The sequence below is a fragment of the Glycine max genome, chromosome 5 (genome assembly GCF_000004515.6).
Source record: "Glycine max cultivar Williams 82 chromosome 5, Glycine_max_v4.0, whole genome shotgun sequence".
Classification (NCBI taxonomy): domain Eukaryota; kingdom Viridiplantae; phylum Streptophyta; class Magnoliopsida; order Fabales; family Fabaceae; genus Glycine; species Glycine max.
Window position 1 is genome coordinate 30035448 of NC_038241.2, and position 22414 is coordinate 30057861.

Here is a 22414-nt window from a genome sequence, read left to right on the forward strand (position 1 = left end):
AGAGGATCATGTTAAAAGATATTTTCTGGGATAAAAGTCATTGTGATGGTATAGGTTTGAAATCCTTCATTCAAGTTGTGAGCTTGATTTCAAGATTAAAAGTGTGTTTGCAAAGGGTATACATGATTGAGGGTATGTCAGCCTTATTTGCATTTTGTGTGTGAAGGAATTCAGATGTTGTTGTGTTTAGAATTTGTTGTGCATCTCGAACATTGAACATTGTGAATGTTGCTACACCAGTATCATTAGAGACTTTCAATTGTATCTTGAACCTAAAACAGATTTTAAAAATTGTAATATTTATTTAATTATGTTATAAAAAATAATTCATTATATACAAATGTTAAACCGTGTTGTTGGGTACTTGGATGATTGTTTGCATTCTCTACAAGTGTATTGATTTTCCTCTTTTGTTACTTTCTTTTGGCATATCTCACATGCAACCTAATTTCAACCAAACGTATCATCAATCTCATTGACTGTTGCATGAATTGTGAACACATTATCCTATTATTTTATATATGTTAAAACTAAGAAAAAAAATCAAGTATTATATGAAGGTCATGGTAGGTTAGCATATATGTGATTCCCATTATATATTGCAAAGATCTTCTATTTTTTTTTTACATTTTCTTGTCAAGATCAATGTTGGTAGAACTTGAAGAAGATAGTTCTTTTGTTTGACGTTAATCCATTTTTTCCTGCAAAGTAGTTATTTAGAATAAAATTTATAATTTTTTAACTACATCAATCAAAGAATTAGAATAAACTAACGATTTTGTTTGTTGACTGTTACATAATGTGTATAATAAAATAAAATAAAAGAAGGAAGTTCATTTTACCCTATCTCGAACTTTGAAAAATTAGGATTATTTAGGTTGATATAGATCTTCGTACTTGATGTTGAGTTGATTAAATACTCATCTGAAAAATAATTATTAAAATATAATTATTAGTAAATTAAAATTATTATAGTAAATAAAATATAAAAAAATCATTGTAAGCAAATAGCATGATATAGACTTAATTGAATTAAAATTATTTATTTATTAAATAAGTTGAACTGAAAACAATACTTAAGATAGTAAAGAAACATCTCAAATAAATAAATATCAAATTAAATAAACATGCTAATATAAAAATAAAGAGATACAAAATTATGGATCAATTTTTATTTAAATGTTATTTAAAGATTATATATATATATATATATATATATATATATATATATATATATATGTATGTATGTATGTATGTATGTATATATATTTAAAAGTTAATATAAAAATTAAATTTAGAAAAATAATTTCAATTTTCATAGTGAAATGACACATGACAATCGTTTAATGTAAACATTAACTACAATTTAACCATCCATTTATCTAGTTATCCATATTCTTTTGGCTGAATTATCTATATATATAAAGAAAAAAAAGTAGTAAGAAAAGAAAAGATATATTTTTTTAGGCTATGTTTGTCCGCAAAGTAACTTTAACTTTATTTCTGAAAATAATCGATTAAAAAGGGAAATGTGAAAATATAATATTTTATATTACATTCTATTGTGTAAAGAAATATATATTGATGAATTATACAAAATTATTATTTAAACAAAATTTATAATTAATGATAAAGTAAGGATAGTATAGTTACCCTTTTGGTATATGATTTTGTTATGCTGTGAGTAAAATTTAAGAAGGGAGAAGGAAGAAAGAAGTGATAGACACAAAAGAAGAATATTTTCCCTCCTCCAAATCATCAATTGTGTTGACATGGCAGCGTAATAGTAAAGAGCTCAGCTTTTATATATTATAAATAAATGATCACATTTCTAATTTTCTCTCTCTCATGTCTCCCTTTCGATTTTCACAATAAATTATCAATTCCATCCCCAAATATTACACTATTGAATAGTCTCCAAAATAAACAAATTATATAGCAAGAATTTTATGGTGGAAGTAAAAGCTAGAGTGGAATGGGAGAGGTTCTTACATCAAGAAAGAGAAACTCAAGGCAATGAAGAATGGCTTGAAGATTTGGAATAGAAATTTCTTTAGGGATATACACAAGAATTGAGTTGGAGATGAATGACTTTGATAGGAAGGAGGAATTGGATGACTTGTCCTAGGAAGAGATGAATGAGAGGAGAAGGCATCAACAAGAATTTTTGAGACACACTTTGTATAGGCAGTCACTTCTCAAGCAACAATATAGATCCAAATGGCTTAAAGAATGTGATTCTAACTCAAAGTATTTTCATATTATAGTTTATTAGAGAAGGAGGAAGAATATGATTAGAGGGATTAATGTGGGTGGGGTATGGAAGGAGGAGCCTAAAGATGTAAAAGAAAATGCATGGAATTTTTTTTTAAAATAGGTTTAGTGAAGAGGATTGGAGGAGGCCATGTCTTGATGGGGTGATGTTTAAGAGGATCACATGTGTAGATAATATTATGTTGATTGGTAGCTTTGGTGAGATGGAAATTAAAGAGACAAATTGGGAGTGTGGAAGTGCAAAGAGTTCGGGTCCCGACACGGTTACATTTTTAGATTCATTAAAAAGTTTTGGGAGACTTTGAAGGGAGATGTGATTAATTTCGTCAACAATTTCATGAGTCTAAAAATTTTGTGAGAGGTGCTAATGCTTCTTTCATCACTCTTATTCCAAAGAATGATGATCCACAAGGATGAAGGGATTATAGACCTATATCCTTAGTGAGACGCATGTACAAGGTGGTGGTAAGGATTTTGGCAAAAAGACTACTAAGTGTATTGCATGATGTGATTGATGAGCGCCAAAGTGCTTCCTTAGGGGGGGGGGGGGGAGAAACCTTTTACAAAGTGTGATGGTAGCTAATAAAGTGGTGGATGAAGCTAGAAGGAAGAAGAAAAGGTGCATGATCTTCAAGGTGGATTTTGAGAAAGCACGCATATGATTCAGTGTATTGGAAATTTCTCATGTACATGATGAGGAGAATGGGTTTTAATGAGAAATGGTTAATATGGATCTACATATGCTTATCTTCTATTAGTGAAAGTCCAACTAAAGAATTTGGCTTACAAAAAGGGTTAAGACAAGGTGACCCTGTTGCAACTTTGTTTTTCACGATTGTAGCAGAAAGACAAGTGAACTAATGAGGGGAGCTACTTTAAAGAATCTCTTTTCAGGATTTAAAGTAGGAAAAAATGAGGTAGAGGTTAATTTGTTGCAATACGTGGATGATGTTGTTTTGTGGGTGAGTTGAATCTCAATAATGTGGTGGTGGTCAAGAGTGTATTGAGATGTTTTGAACTTGCTTCCAACCTCAAGGTGAATTTTTCCAAAAGTAGATTTGGAGGGATTGGGGTGGATCAACAATGTGTGGAAAGATTTGCAAAGTACTTGAATTGTAAAATTTTGAAATTCCCATTTCTATACTTGGGAATTTCCAACCGATGCTAATCTTAGGAGGAAGGAGACATATATGGGAGCCAATAATTGCAAAAATCAAGAAGAAACTTGCTACTCGAAAACACAAGCACCTATCCTTTGCCGGTTGAATTTGTTTGATCAACTTGATATTGTCCTCTCTACTTCTCTTTTACATATCATTTTCTAAAATTCTAGAGGGGGCAATTAAAAAATTGACTACTTTACAGAGAAGGTTATTATGGGGTTGTGATGATGGTAGAGAAAAATTTATTGGGTTAGTTGGACCAAAATTTGTGCACCAAAAGATCATGGGAGTCTGGGGTTAAGGATATTTCTTTGTTCAATGTTGCTTTAATTGCAAAATGGAAATGAAATATGTTTCATTGTAGGGGGGATTTACGAGTAAGGGTGCTAGATTCCAAAAATGAAGGGTTTAGATGAGGGGGGATTGAAGTCTTGTGAATAATTTGGTGAAGGGACTTGAAATTGGTGTGTGGAAGAGAACATGATAGATGGTTTGATGGTATAGTTGAGTGGAAAATTGGGGATGGGAAAAACACTAGTCTTTTGGAGGATGCTTGGTGTGGGGATGAGAGTTTAAAATATGTATTTGCCCGAATGTTTTTAAATTCGGAACAAAACATGAAGTTGTGGGAAACTTGAGAGCTTTGGAAAATGAGAGTGGAAATGAAATTTTTTTTTGGAGGAGATCATGGTTTGATTGGGAAAGGGACATGGTCGTTGAGTTTGAGAGGTTGTTAGAGGGTGTAGCGATTAGAAGGCAAGTGGAGGACTGTTGGTGTTGGGTGGAGGATTCATCAAGTATGTATATGGTGCGATCTACTTACACAGTATTGTACAACTTGAGGTTTGACACAATTGAGGTGGACATTTTAAAAAAGTTTGTGGCAAAGTAGACACCACAAAAAGTGATATTTTTCCTATGGAGGCTTTTTTATGATAGATTACCTACCAAGGATAATCTCATAAAAAGGAATATTCAACTTGATCATCAACATTCATTATGTGTATTTTTGTAATGAGGAAGATGAAATACACATTTGTTCTTCACATGTACTTTTGCACATGAAATTTGGAGAAAATGGTATAAGCTCTTTGATTTAAACTTGGCACTACCACAATGTGCTCGAGCCCACTTTTGGCAGCATGGACAAGGTTGGTAGGGACAACAAATTTCGAGGTGGTGGAGTGTTGTGTTATGGTCCTAGAGTTCAAGGCCTAGGAGTCCTCCAGAAAAGAGAGATTAAGGAGAGGAAATTTTTTATTGTATTGCTTGCATTCTATTACATCTTTGATTCATATATATAGGCACAAAAATGCTAAGCTAATTATTCTATTTCCTCAACAGGTCCTAGGGAGCAATAACAAAATGAGTAACAGAATTAGGATTCTAGCAGACAAGGATCTTCTCCCTCCAATGACAGGTTGCCAGCTCAGCGCTTAGGAGCAAAATCAGTTACAAAATCATCCAAGTGGGTGGCCTGCTTGATTTCCTTTTTAGCTCTGAGGTTAGTGCTTGTCTCCCCTTTGTTTGCTTGTAATTCCCCTATGCTATGTTGCTTCATCATAACATTTCCTGACCCATCAAAAACACTTTGTCCTCAAGGTGTTGGGACCTCAAATCCAGACCTCGAAACAACATGGTGGCACAGTTCAAAAACAAAATAGCTAAAACACGAGGTGGGTTTAGAAAAAAATAAAAATAACACGTGAGTGAAATTTAGGCCATGGTGATTTGGGCTTGCTATGGGAAAGATGGAGGTGTAGAAAAAGAAAAGTGGGCAATAAGAAAATCAAGCTGAAACAAAAGGGAGAGTATAGAAAGAAGAAAGGTACATGAGTATAATAGGGCACCAAGAACAGTTACTTCATTAGACCTCCATCCTTCATCCTTCATTTTGTTGAACAAAGCTATAGCCTCATTGGGACGGTTTCCTTGAGCCAACCTAGAAATCATGGCATTCCACGAAGCAATGTCTCGCTTGCATATATTATCAAACATCTTCTGTGCAGCGTCAAGATCACCGGTTTTGGCATACACGTCCAACAAAGTGATCAGCAACAAGATATCAGCTTCAAACCCAAAACACAGAGGCTGAGAATGTATCTGGGTGGCTTCGGAGAAAGCCAATGCGCGCGCATCCCTTGAGGACAAAGGAGCATGTCAAAGCATCCACCTTTTAGGAACAGCGGTTGACATGGCCAAGACCTTTACGGTCGAACATCATTGTCCACAAAGCGCAAACCCGCGCCGACTGTGGTCGTGGTGGAGGACGTGGCTTCGGTGGTGGTGGTGGAGGTGATGGCAGCAGATATGGTGGTCGTGGGAAGGAGGCAAGGGAGGAGCCAAGGGGCACAAGGTGGTGTTGTGCGACAACATGCAGAACATTATGAAACTCGGGATTTGTCGTTTGGCTCGCGGAGTCCTTAAGAACCTTCTCAAGGATGGTCTGCGGTACTCTGTTACCAACACTAAGCACGTTAAGAGGAAGACGGGTACCACGGTGGATGTTCTTGCCGCTCTCAAGAGGCAAGGTAGGGTGAAATGGTGCTACAAGTTTCCTCGTAGTGTCTCCTCTGCTGGTAAGCGAAGCTGGCAAGGGTGTGGGGTGTTGCGGCATGAGTGCGGGGCGTGGCGACGGAATTGGCAAGGGCGTGTGTGCGAGGGGTGCCTTCACAGAGGAAGAAGATGGAGGTGTGGGTGAGTGGTGTTGACTAGTTTCCAACACAGTAATACGTTGAATGAGTTTATCTAGTTTGGTGGTGACATGGAGTTGGTTAGAGGCTAGCTTGGCTATGGCTTCTTCTATGCTTTCCATTCTGGTTTTGGATCGATTTGCTTCAGCCATGGTGGTAGTGCTCAATGAAAGCACCAAATGTTATGGTCCTAGAGTTCGAGGCCTAGGAGTCCTCCAGAAAAGAGAGATTAAGGAAAGGAAATTTTTTATTGTATTGCTTGCATTCTATTACATCTTTGATTCATATATATAGGCACAAAAATGCTAAGCTAATTATTCTATTTCCTCAGTAGGTCTTAAGGAGTAATAACAAAATGAGTAGCAGAATTAGGATTCTAGCAGACAAGGATCTTCTCCCTCCAATGACAGGTTGCCAGCTTAGTGTTTAGGAGCAAAATCAGTTATGAAATCGTCCAAGTGGATGGCCTGCTTGATTTCCTTTTTAGCTCTGAGGTTAGTGCTTATCTCCCCTTTGTCTGCTTGTAATTCCCGTGTTATGTTGCTTCATCATAACATGTTGCTTGGGCTGCAATCGTTTGGACAATATGGAGATGCAGAAACGGAATTATTTTTTGAGGGAAAACAAGTGGACAAGGAACAATTATGACAATCTTGTATGTTCACACTATGGACTTGGCTCAAAGCATATCAAAAGGACTTCCAGTACTCTTATCAACAGTGGCAGGTGAATCCTGGGAGTTGTTTGATACAATCATAATTGCAAATCACGATGTATGATGTAGGTGTAGCAGCTATGTAGTAATACTTTGTGATGCTATTGGATTCTTCATACGGATTTGTATCTTTCCTTATACAATCACGTCGATTTGTATAAGAAAAGATGCAACGAACCCACTATGAGAAGTTGTCTTGTGTTTGAGGAAATATATATGTTTGGTTTGGGGTTGCTTAACATGTTTGAGAGGAGCTACATCTACATGGCAGCTGGATGCCTGGATCGTATCTGGCTTTTATTTTGTAGCACTCCTTGTGCAAACTCTTTTATATTATATATAATATTGCTGATTTAAAAAAAACAAATTATATATGTAATCCTTCTTAGTATTATAAATCACACTCAATAGTTTTCTGAGTATTATACACTCGTTTAAATTAATCCCTGAATGTTGATAAAATATATTCACCTAGAGACTAAATTGATAAATATTCAATACTTTAAGAACTGTTTATATACTTTCATTACTTTAAGGACTACTTAAAGAGAGTGGCATTTGAGAAATCAAATTAATGGTTTATTTACCTACAAATTCTAGCACAAGTGGCTAATAGCTTAGATCATTTAAGCGTATGATAGACTTTCAATTTTTGACTATGCGAACCAAACAATACATGTGAGGAGAGGAGTTAATCTTTTACTTGATATTCTACTTATTTCGGGTGATTAGTCACATGACTTCTAATCTATGGAATACCTAAAAATTAATGGTTTATTTATTTTTGGCCCAGCCAAACTTATTATTAGCACCTTTATTTCCATCTCTTTCTTTATATTTTCCTTTTCCTGCGTCTGCATTCTGCATTTCGCTACTTGTGTACTGGAGCAACTCAAAGGATAAAATTTTCCTGTTTGGTGTGGCCTATGACGGTATGACCCCTACACGTTTCTTCTATTTTTTTGAGTTTTGGTGTTGATGTGTTGGAGAAGCTGGGACTTGGCCAGGCAAAAATTCGAAGACACATCACATCCCTGCTTTGGTATCATAAATTGAAGAATTTAATTTAGATAGAGTAACCGTGTAAAGATTCTTACACCCTAAAAATTAGTTAAAAATCTCATAAATATAATTTCTAAAATTATTATTATTAATTACTATAAAAATTAGCAATCTTACCTTATACTATCATAATTTTTTTACAAACTGTACGATAATTAATAATTAATGAATAATGTTGTAAAATATAAATTGAAATATCTTTTAGGTACAATACAATAGCTTTTAATTTCCAAGTGCACGAGACCTGGGAATACACACAATTGATTTGATCGGAGCTTTCACAATCTTTTAACCTCATTGGAACCTTTAATACAAATTGATGAGTAAAAGCTGAAAATTTGGATCCCTAACCAAAAGAATATCTAAATATGATGAACACATACCATCAACAACAGTAGCGTGACTCCCATTTGATATGTTTAAACTTTTAACCACTAGTGCTTGCATATTTTAAAATTGAATCTAGAATACACAGTAACACAATTTTTCTCATTCAATAACAAATTATCATCTATAACTTAATTCCCTATAACTTATTCATAGATACTTATAATTTAACGGAATTTAATATTTTATCTTAAAAAAATTGTTAATAAAAAGATTTTACGGTCAAAGAACTGGTATGAACAAAAAAATGAATCTCAAGTGACCAAAATAACACAGTGAATGAGCGTTACATCAAATTGGGGCCACAAGATTCTAATATTTCATGGAGCTGCCGCTACGGTCAAGTTTCTTCCACGTCATTCTGAATGGGACAAAATGCCTTTACAATCTTAACTTGAACTGATTGTGTCATCAAGTGGGACCAACCTTCCCAAAAGAAAATTCCCGAAAAGTGCTTAATCAGTTTTTTTTTTTTTTATCTTTTTTTCTCAATTCACATGTAACTATGTAAATGCTTTAACCAAACTCCATCTCAACTCTTTCTAGTGGGGCCATTCATCACTGTTTGCTCAAGCATAATCTTGGACAATATTTGGTGGAATATCTTGCATACTTATCAGCGAAAGAGAAAAAAAGGGCAAACTAGTTAAAATTCTTGCTTTACTCAGAACCCGGTTGAGTTGGTTTAATCTTAACTATGGGATATGTATATAACTTTTACTCTAACCACTATCAATTTGTCTGGAATATTATTGGATTATATGGGTAGTTGGGGATGATGGCTAGTTTTTTTATGTTCTCAGGGACAAAGTTACGTGTCCCTTGGCGATTTTTTTTTTCTTTTTTCTTTTAATTATGCAGGTAATTTCTTAAGAAATTTTTTTTAACTTACTTCTTTTAATCAATGGTGATTGTTTACTGCACTAGTTTTAAATTGCGATTATAATCACAGTTATGGATCTTTTCTAAATCATAATAATATTGTAAAAAAAATCATAAACGGTTTCTTTTTAGTTGTCATTGTAATTGTGTAACTAGGAGAATTCTAAAATCCTAGTATTATTATGAGTATAACTACAAAAAAGGACTTGCTTCAAGATAAAACTACCAAAAGAATTATTATTTCGTATGAAGCCTTCCCTTGTACTAATTGCACGAAACAATAAATGTCTATTTTTTAATCCAATAGCATGTAAATAGTTGTATTAAATGGAATACAAAGCTAAGTAAATTTGAAAAAATAACATCAACCTCCTTCGTATGTCTTTTATGAAAGCAATTTCGTACCGATTAGCATGTGACACTAATCTAGCTATTTCCTCAATATTAAGAATATATAAAAAGTTTGATCGAAGCAAAACAATAATAGAGCATGGCTTTGAAGTACCTTGCACTCTTTTTAGATGTGAAAAAGGCAAAAGGAAATGAGCCCAATAATTAACCAGAACTGATATGCGGCCTTACCCTTGTATATGCAAAGAGGCTATTTTTGGATTCGAACCTATGACTAACAAGTCACAAGGCACAACTTTACCGCTGCACCAGGGTTCGTCCTCTATTATTAGGTTAGCCTTAAAATAAAATCTATTATTAGGTTAGGTTGTTTGTGATATTATATATATATATATATATATATATATATGCACGTGTGAATCAAAACAAAAATGGGAAAATTACAAGAAAATGAAAGATTTTTAGAGAGAGACTAAGACATATATACTGAAACTGAAAATTTTTCCGCATTCAGTTAAAATTATGTTCAATATAAGGCCAACGCTTATCCAAAATCTTAATGACAGTACTTGAATACCTCATCAGGTGACATTTTAGTATCAGGTGCATGGTTCATTGACGTCTTTTTTGGATTCATTTTGGCTCTACGGGAAGTTTTCAAATCCAATCGGATTATTCTATGATTCTAATAATGACTTTTTTATGGTGGTTGCCAAGACTGGTTTGGTTGTGCGTCTATCAATAATTACTATGGATGTATCATACCAAAGGTAATGACTAGAGAATTAGATTAAGTCCCTTTTGAATAGAATAAGAATTTGAATCATGTGTGTTATTTAAGATATGAGTATATTTATTTTTTAAATAAAATATTATACGTAATATTTAAATATAACTAGATTAGTGTCACATGTCTTGCATGGGTGGAATTTATAGCCTTTAAGTTATGTATTTCTATTATTCATTTTTAATATATGTATATATTAGATGATATATGTGTAAAAAAATATTAAAAATTATAAATACTGATATATATATATATATATATATATATATATATATATATATATATATATATGCATGTCTTATATAGTTTTAGTTTATATAAATATTTATTTTAAAAGGTATAATATTTTTTGTATTTGTATGTAACTTACATGTATACCTAGCTAATTCTAATAAAAAGTATTAATAATAAAAATATTTTACATTTCATTTTGTAATCATTTTTTTTAAAAAAAAATTATTATCATAAAGGAAAGAAATATCAGTTATATAGAAATAACTAACGTCAATTGTATAAAGAAAACATTTTTGGGTATTTAAACTTATAATGACAATAAAAAATTTAATGATGAATAAAGAAAAAAGAGAATGCTTAGTTCACTTTTAGTTCTACTTTAGGAGTGTAATATTTTTATCCTTATACATAAAAAATAATTAAGACTTTTAAGCATTAAGATCTATTTCGTGATCATATGCATGAATAGACACATACCCAGCACATTAATATTGAACACGACCAACAATGAAATAACACATGATTAAAAAATTATATAAAAAGGTTAAAAAAAAGTAATTTCTTTGGTCCATGTTAATTTAGGAGAGGACAAGTATCTCGACGAATAAGTATAAGAATCAATTCACCCATGTATAATTTCAATAAATTGAAACTAGACATGACAAATAATCTTATGCTCCACAAGTATTGCTCCGAATTGGATCCAACTTTTGACTAGAAGTAAATAAATTAATTATATTTTTTTAATATATATTTTATTAACTAATTAATATATCTTCTAATATTGGTTAATTAAATGATTGTGGCTAACTAAAATATTATTGATAATTGTATTAGTCAAGTGCATTGATTATTTTGATTAAGATCTGTAAATTTTATAACAATTTGATATATACATATAAGAACTAATCTATATGCATAAATCTGTAAAATTTTCTACGGAAAATGAAAAAATAAAAAGGAGAACAAATCATGTTTAAAATACTAAAAAAATCTGTCAAACTTTATTGTTTATGTTAATTAAAAATTAAATTTGGCTAAAATTAGTAATATAAATTATTTTCTGTTTTTCACAATTTGTAATTTATTGTTTTTTAATTTTTTTAAATAAATTTATAACTTGAGTATGATGTTTTGACTTTTGAGTATAGATTCATATAATTAGAATTTAATTTTATTTAAGATATACATATAAGAAAAAATCTATTATATGTATAAATCTGTAAAATTTTCTATGGAAAATGAAAAATAAAAAAGGAGAACAAATCACGTTTAAAATGCTAAAAAAATCTATCAAATTTTTTATTGTTTATGTTAACTAACAATTAAATTTGGTTAAAATTAATAACTTCAATTATTTTCTGTTTTTCACAATAATTGTTATTTTTAATATATTGTTTTTGAATTTTTTTTAATAAATTTATAATTTGAGTATGATATTTTGACTTTTGAGTATAAATTCATATAATTAGGATTTAATTTAATCAAAATATTATTTATGTTTACTTTCATAAATTAAAATGATAAAAAGTAAACAAAAAATAAAAATTACATTATATCTATATTTAACATGACATTTTAGTTAATTTTTAACTTTTTTTATTAATTGAAAAATTTATTTGTTTATTCGATAAATAAATTTTTTATAGCAGTTTTTAATATTTTTTGAAAAAATACTTGAAGTAACATTTTCTAAAACAATAGCTTTTAACTTTTTATATTTTCTTTTATTTTTATCTTCAATATATTTTTTTTGAATTTCCTTGTTACTTTTTTAAAATAAATTATAATTTTATTATTTTCTGTCATTTTACACAATTACTTCACTATTTAATTTCATCAAACACTTATAATTTAATAAATTAATTTTTTAATTTTTAGTTATTAGTTAACTTTTTATCTTACAACAGTTTTTCAGTCAATTTTATCAAGTATAACCTATAAGAACAACATATAAAATCAAAAAATAAAAAAACTATAAAAAATAAACTAATGGAAAAAGTAAATTAAAGAAATTTACATTTGAGGAAGAAGATAAAAAAAAATGAAACTATTCTGCGTCAACTATTGATTTCTTTTGAGCATAAATATCTCCAAAATAGGTATGATCTCTCGTAACAAAATCTTATCATACAACCGAAGATCAAATCCTAAAAATAAACTAATTGAATAACAATAAAAATATTATTGAAGATTATTAAATCTTTCAATCACTTAATTTAAATATTATTGTTAACAAATTGAAGGCTAAATGGCATGATATGGCATAGAAAGAAATTGTCATATATCAATACCTTAAAAATGATAAACTTGCATATCCATACCAATCAACAATGACAAATTTCATCACAAATAACATTAAAAAAATAGAAAAGTATTATAATTGCGTGAACTGAGCTAGGATTGTGACAGATAAGTAAAATCTTTTAATTGTAACTTTTACAAATTTGAATATAAATTTAAATTAGGATATACATTTATTATTATTGTTATTAATTAATTTGAAGATTTAAATCATAAATATTATACTGATTATTATAATTACCTTAATTATTATAAATATATAACTATGTATCTTGGTGAGTAAATATAATTATAAATAAAAATTTCATATAAAATTACTGTAATTATAACAAAATTACCATAATTATAAAGAAAAGAATATTATTATAAAACATATTACCAAAATTATAAATTATAAACATATACTCGTTAAAAATAAACTTAAATGTTTCTATATTTTGTGAACATAATATTTGTTAGTAAATACTAATTGAATTGTGAATAAAATACTTATTATCTAATTATTTCAATTGTAATATTTATAATTAATACCAAAATTGTTTAAATTGTGATTTTTCATATTTTTTTAGTGATTGGTCTAATATATATATATATATATATATATATATAGCTATTTTTTTAAAATAAAAACACTATAAGAGGAATGAAAGAAATTAAGCAATCATTTTTTAGAATATATTATTATTAGTATTATTAGAATTTTTAATGAAATAAAATATTTATTATTATAAAAACTGAATAATAGGTTGAAATGTTTAGTAATAATTGTGATAAATGGATTTTTTTTTTTACTAATTGATCCAAATAATTAAGAAACGTTTATCATAATTAGTAATGGAATTCCAAATCATTTAATTATAATTGCTATAACTAAATGTAATTATGATAGAAAACTAATTTTTCTACGAAATAATAATTTTAAAAACAAAAAGCATATTGCAAAAATTATAAAATGAATATAATCATGAAGAAAAGGAAAATAAAATTGTAGATGAAGAGAATCGGCATAAAAAAAAAAACTTTTTCCATACCTAGTTGTACTTTGAAAAGTTAACTAACTATTGAAGATTCAATGTGATGGGCATCAAGGTTGGCTAAACACACTGTTGAAACATAAAAATAAAAAAATCATACTTTTTTTTGTTAAGTTCAATATAACAAACATAAGAATAAGAGGAACTTAAGAAAAATGAAGAAAATAAAATAAAAATTATAACATAGTAGGAAAAAAAAACCTTTATGCATAGCTGGTTCCACATCTAATCAGTAAAAAAAATTACAGAAACTAACTATTAAACTCACAAGCTAATACCTACTTGTCGAAAAAAATAGAAGAAAAAAGAAGTAAGAAAATGCAAAATAAGAGGCGGAATAAGAATAAAGAAAAGAATAAATTAGAGAAAATAAAAAAAATCATTATCCAATCAATGATAGTATGGAGATAGAAAAAATGAATATAATTGAGTTCAATCCTCGCATAATACACTCTTGAGAAAAGAAACATGGAGTTTTAAAGTATGATTAAACTCAAATCAAGGATTAATCTCATAGTTAATGTAAATAATTGACACTTGTAATATTACCTTGAGATACTATTGAGGAATCTAAAATTCTAATTATGATGATACCAAATTATATATATATATATATATATATATATATATATATATATATATATATATAAAAGGTTAGACCCGAATGTTATGTTGGGGGAGAAAGAAGGGATGGAGGAGAGATCACTATTTTGAATCCTCCCAATTGATAACAAACTAATATTTGTCAATAAAAAATATTTAAATATAATTAAGAAAATCATGAAATTCAAGTATACATTTGTTTATAAAATGATTGCTTAAATAATTATTAATAAAAATTATAAGAATAAGTAATTGAATCATTCATCATGTATAATTAGTTAATTGAAACAAATCAATATAGTTTTATTTTACAATTTAATTTGTTTATGTATTTTTTTCTAGGATAATGTTCAATAAAACTAGCTAACAAGCTAGTTAGTTAGAAGTCAATGAGTTTATTGAAAGTTAAAAAATTAGCTAGAAATTGAAATTTAACTTTTTAAATTATAAGTATTTAATAAAATTATTTGTTAACGAGACTGAAAAATATAAAATAACATAAAAGCAATAAAATCATGATTTATTTAAAAAAATAATCAAAAAATTTGATAAATATATTAAGGATAAAAATGAGAAAAAAAATATAAATCTTGTCTAGCAATTAGGCAAACAAATTTTTCCGTTAATAAAAAAAACTAGATCTTAACTGAAATATCTTGTCAAACATAACATAAATGTCACTTTTAATATTTTATCTTTTAATGTGTTTTTGTTTTGGTCATTTAAGTTTCAAAAGTCTCATTAAAGTGTGGTATGTCCATAAATTAATTTCTTCTTCGTAGTTATATCATGTGAAATTAATGTACATAGCAACCTCATGCATGTTTTTAAATTTTATGTGCGGGATTAATGACCGGACTCGTGTTTTTTTTTTCTTTTCAATGCGTTAATTTTGCTTTATTATTACGTTGTTTCTGAAAGACTTCATTCGCATTTTTTAATTATGTATCTCTAATTTCATTGTTAAATATATTAAAAAAAGGAAAAGAATATTGACTTATGTTGTACCAAAATAAAAGCCGATATCCATGGTTTGAGTATCTGACTGAGAGCAAAATTAGTAGTTGAAGAAGCTAACAATTCATTCATGAATAAAATATCCAGACAATCAACCTTATCCTTGTCAAAGTTTGTCTAATCCTTTTGGTCCCTTGGTCTCCTGGTGCTACATTCATAATGTATATAAAGTTCTTTTCTTTTCAACTTTGCTCTTAACTTCATATATATACTAGCATTGCAGAGAATCAAACTCTTGTTCATTGAGCCAAATGGAATTGAATTTTCAATAAGTAATAATTAAAGAAGAATATCTTCTAATTAGCACTTAGCACCCTGTATTATCGTACAATTTCTAAAAAACAATAAATCAAAATAACTGTAACTGAATAACTAATAGGGAAAATTGATGCGACGACAATCAATTAAGAAGGATTTTAATACAAAGGAATGTAATTTTTTTTTGCTGAATTATTAAAAATTATACTGTTAAGGAGAACTAAAAAAATTATTTAGAGAAAGAGGCTATTAATTGTATTTTAATTACTTGATAGATATCCTTATTGAAAATAATAAATAATAATGATTTAAAAATGCTTTCGTAATTATTTTTTATGATTCTTTTGTTACTTTAAAAACAAGTGAAACTATAAGTATTGTTTAGAAAATAATTTCTTTTTTTCTTTTTTCTTTTTTTATAATTAAATAATCAGTAAGCATTTTGTTTTTCCAACCCAAACTTAAAATTCTTGTTCGTCCTTAAGCAAACTCACAACCCTAAACTTAAGTCTAGGTCATAATAAGTATATTGTAAGAATGAATCTCTTAATTCCATTAAAAAGGATAGCTCTATTTTTCAATTTTGGCTTATAATGAGCTAATCAAATAACAAACGGTTAAGGCTTAAAGGGTTTAGCAAAAGATACATGTAAAGGGTGACTAATTTTTGTCCTGACTTTAAAACAAAGACAAGAGCGCCTCAATTATATGTGTACAGCCAATACAATAATAACAAGAACCAAATCAAGTTTTGAATTGATCGAAGAAGAAGATCTGCAATGAAGAAAAGCATGGATAATTTTATTAGGGTTTGTTTGATTTCCTCCTCACTTTTTGTTTTTTAAAAATATTTTTTAAAATAATTGCATACTACTCAGCTATCAATATCTCATGCAAAATCTATTAGATTTTGAAAATTGTTTATATAACAAATATTTAAAAAATCCAAAAAAAACTAAATCGGGATCTTTTGTCACCTTTTATTTTATGGTCCTAATTTAAGAGTGCGAGGCATCTGAAGTGATGCTACATATGTGATGGGATATGAACTATGTTGGTTTTGCAGAAATTTATTCTTGATTTCAAAAACTAAAAATAATTTTTGAAACTAAAATGACACTGCCCGTAAATCTTTGATCTTGACTTCGATTTCAAAATTTATATGTATGGGAAAAAAATCAACAGAAGACTCCCGTTTTAGTGCCAGTGGTCATGTCATAATATCCTTGTCCGATGAAATTTCTCTTTTCTCATTCAAGTTTGTTTCTTCTTCATTTTGTTCCCTCATATTCGTAGAACCCACCTCAATAACTCGGTTTCTCTCCCCTTTCCGAATGATAAGCACGGTTTCATTTGGGCATTTTTTTTGTCTAGCTAGGGTGTTTGTTTATTCTTTTAATAATTTTTCTTCTTGTGGATTTATTATTGCATGTTCTTGTTGTTTTGTGTATCGCGCATGAAATTTCATTATCAAATCTTGTTGGTTTGTGGTTGTCTTGCATAAGATTTTTTTTATACACTAATTTGGATTGGTTTTAATATTTTCTAAGGATAATTTGATTCTTGTTCGTTGCCTCGGGGATGGAAAGTTAAAAACACCAAAGACAAGTTGGAAATTGTTTCTCATATATAATTATATTTTCACGTTTTCAAGGCGTTGTCTTTTAGATATAAGGGACGATTATTAGAAAGAGATTATGAATTTGATTAGTTTTAAATTTTTATTTAACTTTTGTGTTTTGTGAAATGTACGGGGTGGAAGAGATTCTCGATGAAGTGGAGCCAATCGAAAAACTTATGTTTTGTAAAATTTTGCCCACTTCCTCTAGGAATAGTTTACTGCAAGATAATCTCTCTGCTTGCTTTATCTTTACTAAGAGCAACATACTCTGCTTCTGTGATTGGAAGAGCCAGCAATATTTGTAGTTGAGAATTCAACTTAAATCCCTTCTACCCAAGGTGTCAACAAAGCCAATAGTGTTTCTTCTGTTATCAAAATCTCCACATAAGTATACTTTAATACAACCTTGTTGAGTGTCCCTTTTAAAACAACGAACTTCAAAATGTACACAACCAAAAATAGATTTTAGCCTAAATAGTACAAATACCATTCATCTTCACCATTAAAAGTTGAAATGGTGATTTTTTTTTTCTTAACAGCAAACTTCAAAATGGTGATAATCCTACATACTATAGTTTCGGAGGTCATAGTCTCTCCTCGAATGTATGACACAAACATCTTCCTCGTTCTCTGATCTAATAGCAGAATCATTATATATGAAATTTGTGTTACACTTAAAACTATATTCACAATCTTTACTTATGTTGAATATCCTAAATTCAATTCCTTCATCTTTGCTTTTGCCGCTGATACAGAATTAAGATTATTACTCTTCCCGTTGATATTCAAATTTTTATACGTGTCACACGTACATATATGAATTTCATTATAGATTTTAAGATTTATTTATGTTTGTTAAAAATAAAAAAATAAAAAACCAAAATATAAATATTTTCAAATCATTTTGCATTAAATTCAATTAAATATATCAAATTTAAATTTAAAACTACACTTATAATAAATAAGTTAAAAAATCAAATTACTTTTCCTATTAGAACCATGCAATCTGCAAACATTTATCACTTTTGTCTTTGGCATATGTGCAAAATACTACAGTAAGTACTCGAACCACCTTTAGAAATAACAAAAGTTTTTTTTTTCAAAAATCCTTTGGTCTAAAATTTTTTTTTAATGAAAAGTATTGACCGAAACTGAAAAAAATACTATATTTTTCCTTCAAAAATCCCACCTTTAGAAATTTTATTTGCGTAACCTTTTAATCTGTTTTGCTATGTGCATCTGATCATTTAAGATTCGGATTTTTTGGGTTACCTTTTAATCTCCTAAGTTATGTTTTTTAAAATGTTTGTAAGTTTTTTTACTATGACTTTGCTGATATGTATCGTTATTGTTTTTTTTTTACTTGCAGTTTCATATTTGGAATCCATACATGGAGTTGGAGATTGCTTTTACAATTGGTGTCATGTAAAAGGTGTGCTCGATTTATTTTAACTAAAGATTGCGATGGGTTTAATGTATGAATAATTGAGTAATTTTCTTTTGGCCTAGTTATTTTGAAGGTAAATCATTTTATGGAGCTAAATTATAACTTCAGGTTCAATAACTGGTACTTGAGATTAAGGTATGTGTGAGATTATAAATATAGTATATAAGTGATAGATTGTGTGGATACCATGTATAGAAGATTAGAAAGTGATAGGTTGTTTCTTCTGTTTAGTCTCTTCAATAATAAGTCATATGAACTTTTTGGATTCGATACTAAAGTAGTGAGAAACTTGAGAGAATGTGTTTGTTGATTATCCACAAGTTGAATTCATGTTGTGATTGTAAATTGGTCAGTTTCACAAGGAAAGTAGCAAGTGGGAGGAAAATATATTGGTTGTGTTAGTTTCATTGAAGTGTTTCTGGAAAATCCCATTGAGTTAATAATTATTTGATAAGAAAACATTGTGTTAGATATAATTGGTGTGTACTATTTTTATGTATATAATGATTTAGATTTGATTCAGTTATTATTTTTAATAGTTGACTATTAATTGTCTTTTTTTCTCATTAAAGTAGTACTGAACAGTCTATTTCTAATGTATGGGACCACTTCACAAAATTTCCTAAAAATGAAGCTAGAAATATAATTGCAACATATAATTATTGTGGTGAAAAATATTTATGTGGTACTAACCGTCATGGTACTTCTAATTTAGTTAACCACTTGAAATTATGTTTTGAATTTCTGCATGCTATTCTTAATCACTCCAACCAAGATGCCAATGCTCAAGATGTTTAGCTCTTTTAAGGGCAAGGTATAAATTTAGAAGATTTCATTTAATTAAAAATAGAAATCAGTGACTTATGCAATATGACCATTGTACTAACAACACTATTATTTGTTAGGTGAAGAAGCAAATTGAGGTTTCGGTCTTATAGAAGGAAGACTCCCTACTATGAAAGAAGAAAGCTCGAGTTAGATGTTACCTGAAGTTGTGAAGATGCAAATTGACCATTATTGTTAAAATATAAAATGTAATTATTATTATGGCATGTAATAGCCTATGGGAGTAGTACATTACTAGGCTAAATATTTGGTGGTTTAAAACTTTTCTAAGCTTTACAGATCTAGTTTGTATTTGAACATCATTTACTCATTTATTGTTTTATTTTTAGTTAATTTATTTTAAATTTATTTTTTAACCTTTTGGCCATTTAATTTCAATTAAAGAGACCAATACAAGATTTTGTGGACTTTAAACAATGAAGAAAAAAAATTAAATGATAAAATTTAACTTCACAATATGGGTTCAACCCAAATGAATAAATTATTTAAGAATTTGAAATAAAAAATAAAAAATTTAAGCCCAAAGTGTCTTGGACCAATCCGTTTGGATCCAACTGACCCATCTGCAACCCCCGCAACCTGAAGATAAAAAATAGTCAAAATTAGACCTAAATTGTAACTTATCGGATTAGCTCGGATTGCCTAAATTTGGCGTGAATTCACCCAAACTCGACCCATGCTCAACCCTAGTGGAAAGTGCTCATCAAACAAGCTAGGAGGATCTTGGAGAATCACTAAGTACTGATCCACTAACAAGGAACTCAATTTAGCTTGAGCATCTGCACAATGATCTCCGTTTTGAAATCAATGCTGCAACGAACATGTCCAATCAATAACCATGTACCAATGTATAAGGGTGCTCTCATTAGGATAAAGATGGTGGTGGTGCACATCTTGTTGAACTAATTCAATCATGGTGAAGGAATCAGAGTAGTAAACAACTTTTCTAAACCAAATCTAGATTCCTAGAAATGTTCAACATTAAATGCAATAAAATTAAACATTTAGTAATATTCTATTATACATATATTTTATCTTAAAGAGTGGATCACCACTGATGCAATCCTACCCCGCAAGGGCATTGGATAGAAAACTTCAAGTAGATTGGGCCAGAGATGCAAGAGAAGGCCCTAGGGTTCTTATGAGCCTTAGGGTAGATTTCGGGCCCATGGGCTAAGTATGAGCCCACTTATCTTTGTAAATATTAGATTAAAGTTTCATTATTTTTGGGCCTTGTATTTAGGGCTCCATAATGTAGGTAGGGTACCCTAGAAATATAGGATTTTTCAGCCCTTGTATTTTAGGGCACCTAGACTAGTTTTTGTATTAGGGGTAGTTTTGTAATTTCACATGCACTAAGTGGATATTTGATGTGTGTGGTTGGAAATAAATTTAATTGAATTGGTAGAAGCCCAATCCAATTAAATTTTAGAGGGGGAGGTGAGCATTTGCTTACTACACCCCATTGTCACATCATATAGTCACACTTTGTGCATGTCCTTCATACTTTTCATGCCTCATGACACCTAAGCACACTTAGTAGAGAATCTTGGAATTGATCTTGGATTAGTGGGCTGAACCATAACTAAAATTCACTAATCATAATTAGTGAAATTTTGGCTCCAAAGTTTGGCTCCACAATTCAATTTCAAATTCAAGTGAAATTTGAATTTCCCTCCAATTTTGTGTGACACTTAGGCTATAAATAGAGGTCATGTGTGTGCATTTTTTTCAACTTTGATCATTTAAATATTAAACTTCAGATCTCGAAGCTCATTTAGAGCACAAAATTTCGTGCTCTTCTTTCCCTCTCCCTTCATTCATCTCCTTCTTCCTCCAAGCTCTTATCCATGGCCTCCTATGGTGGTGAGCTTCTTCTAGACTCATCTTCTCCTTGAAGTGGCGTCTCCTCTCTCTCTTCCTTTCTCCATTCCGCTGCCATTCATCTTCCAAGAAGCAAAGGAATCCATTGATGAAAAAGATCCTAGGCCTACAAGCTCCAATGGAGCTTGCATCAACCACCTTAAGTAAGAGAGGGTCATATGGAAAGGAAAAATTATCAAATTTTTCCAAAAAAAAAAACTTGTATTTGAACATCATTTACTCATTAAGTCATTTATTGTTTTATTTTTAGTTGATTTATTTGTTGATTTTTAACCTTTTGGCCATTTAATTTCAATTAAAGAGACCAATACAAGATTTTATGTATGTTAAACAATGAAGAAAAAAATTGAATGATAAAATTTAACTTCACAATATGGGTCCAACCCAAATGAATAAATTATGTAGGAATTTGAAATAAAAAATAAATAAATTAAGCCCAAAGTGTCTTGGGCCGACCCGTTTGGACCCAACTGACCCATCTGCAACCCACCCAACCCAGAGACAAAAAAGGTCAAAATTGAACCTAAATCATAACTTATCGGATTAGCCCGGATTGTCTATATTGGGCCCAAACATGTCCGATGCTCAACCCTAGTGGAAAGTGCTCATCAAACAAGCTAGGAGGATCTTGGAGAATCACTAATTACCGATCCACTAACAAGGAACTCAATTTAGCTTGAGCATCTACACAATGATCTCCATTTTGAAATCAATGCTGCAAGGAACATGTCCAATCAATAACCATGTACCTATGTATAAGGGTGCTCTCATTAGGATAAAGATGGTGGTGGTGCAAATCTTGTTGAACTAATTCAATCATGGTGAAGGAATCAGGGTAGCAAACAATTTTTC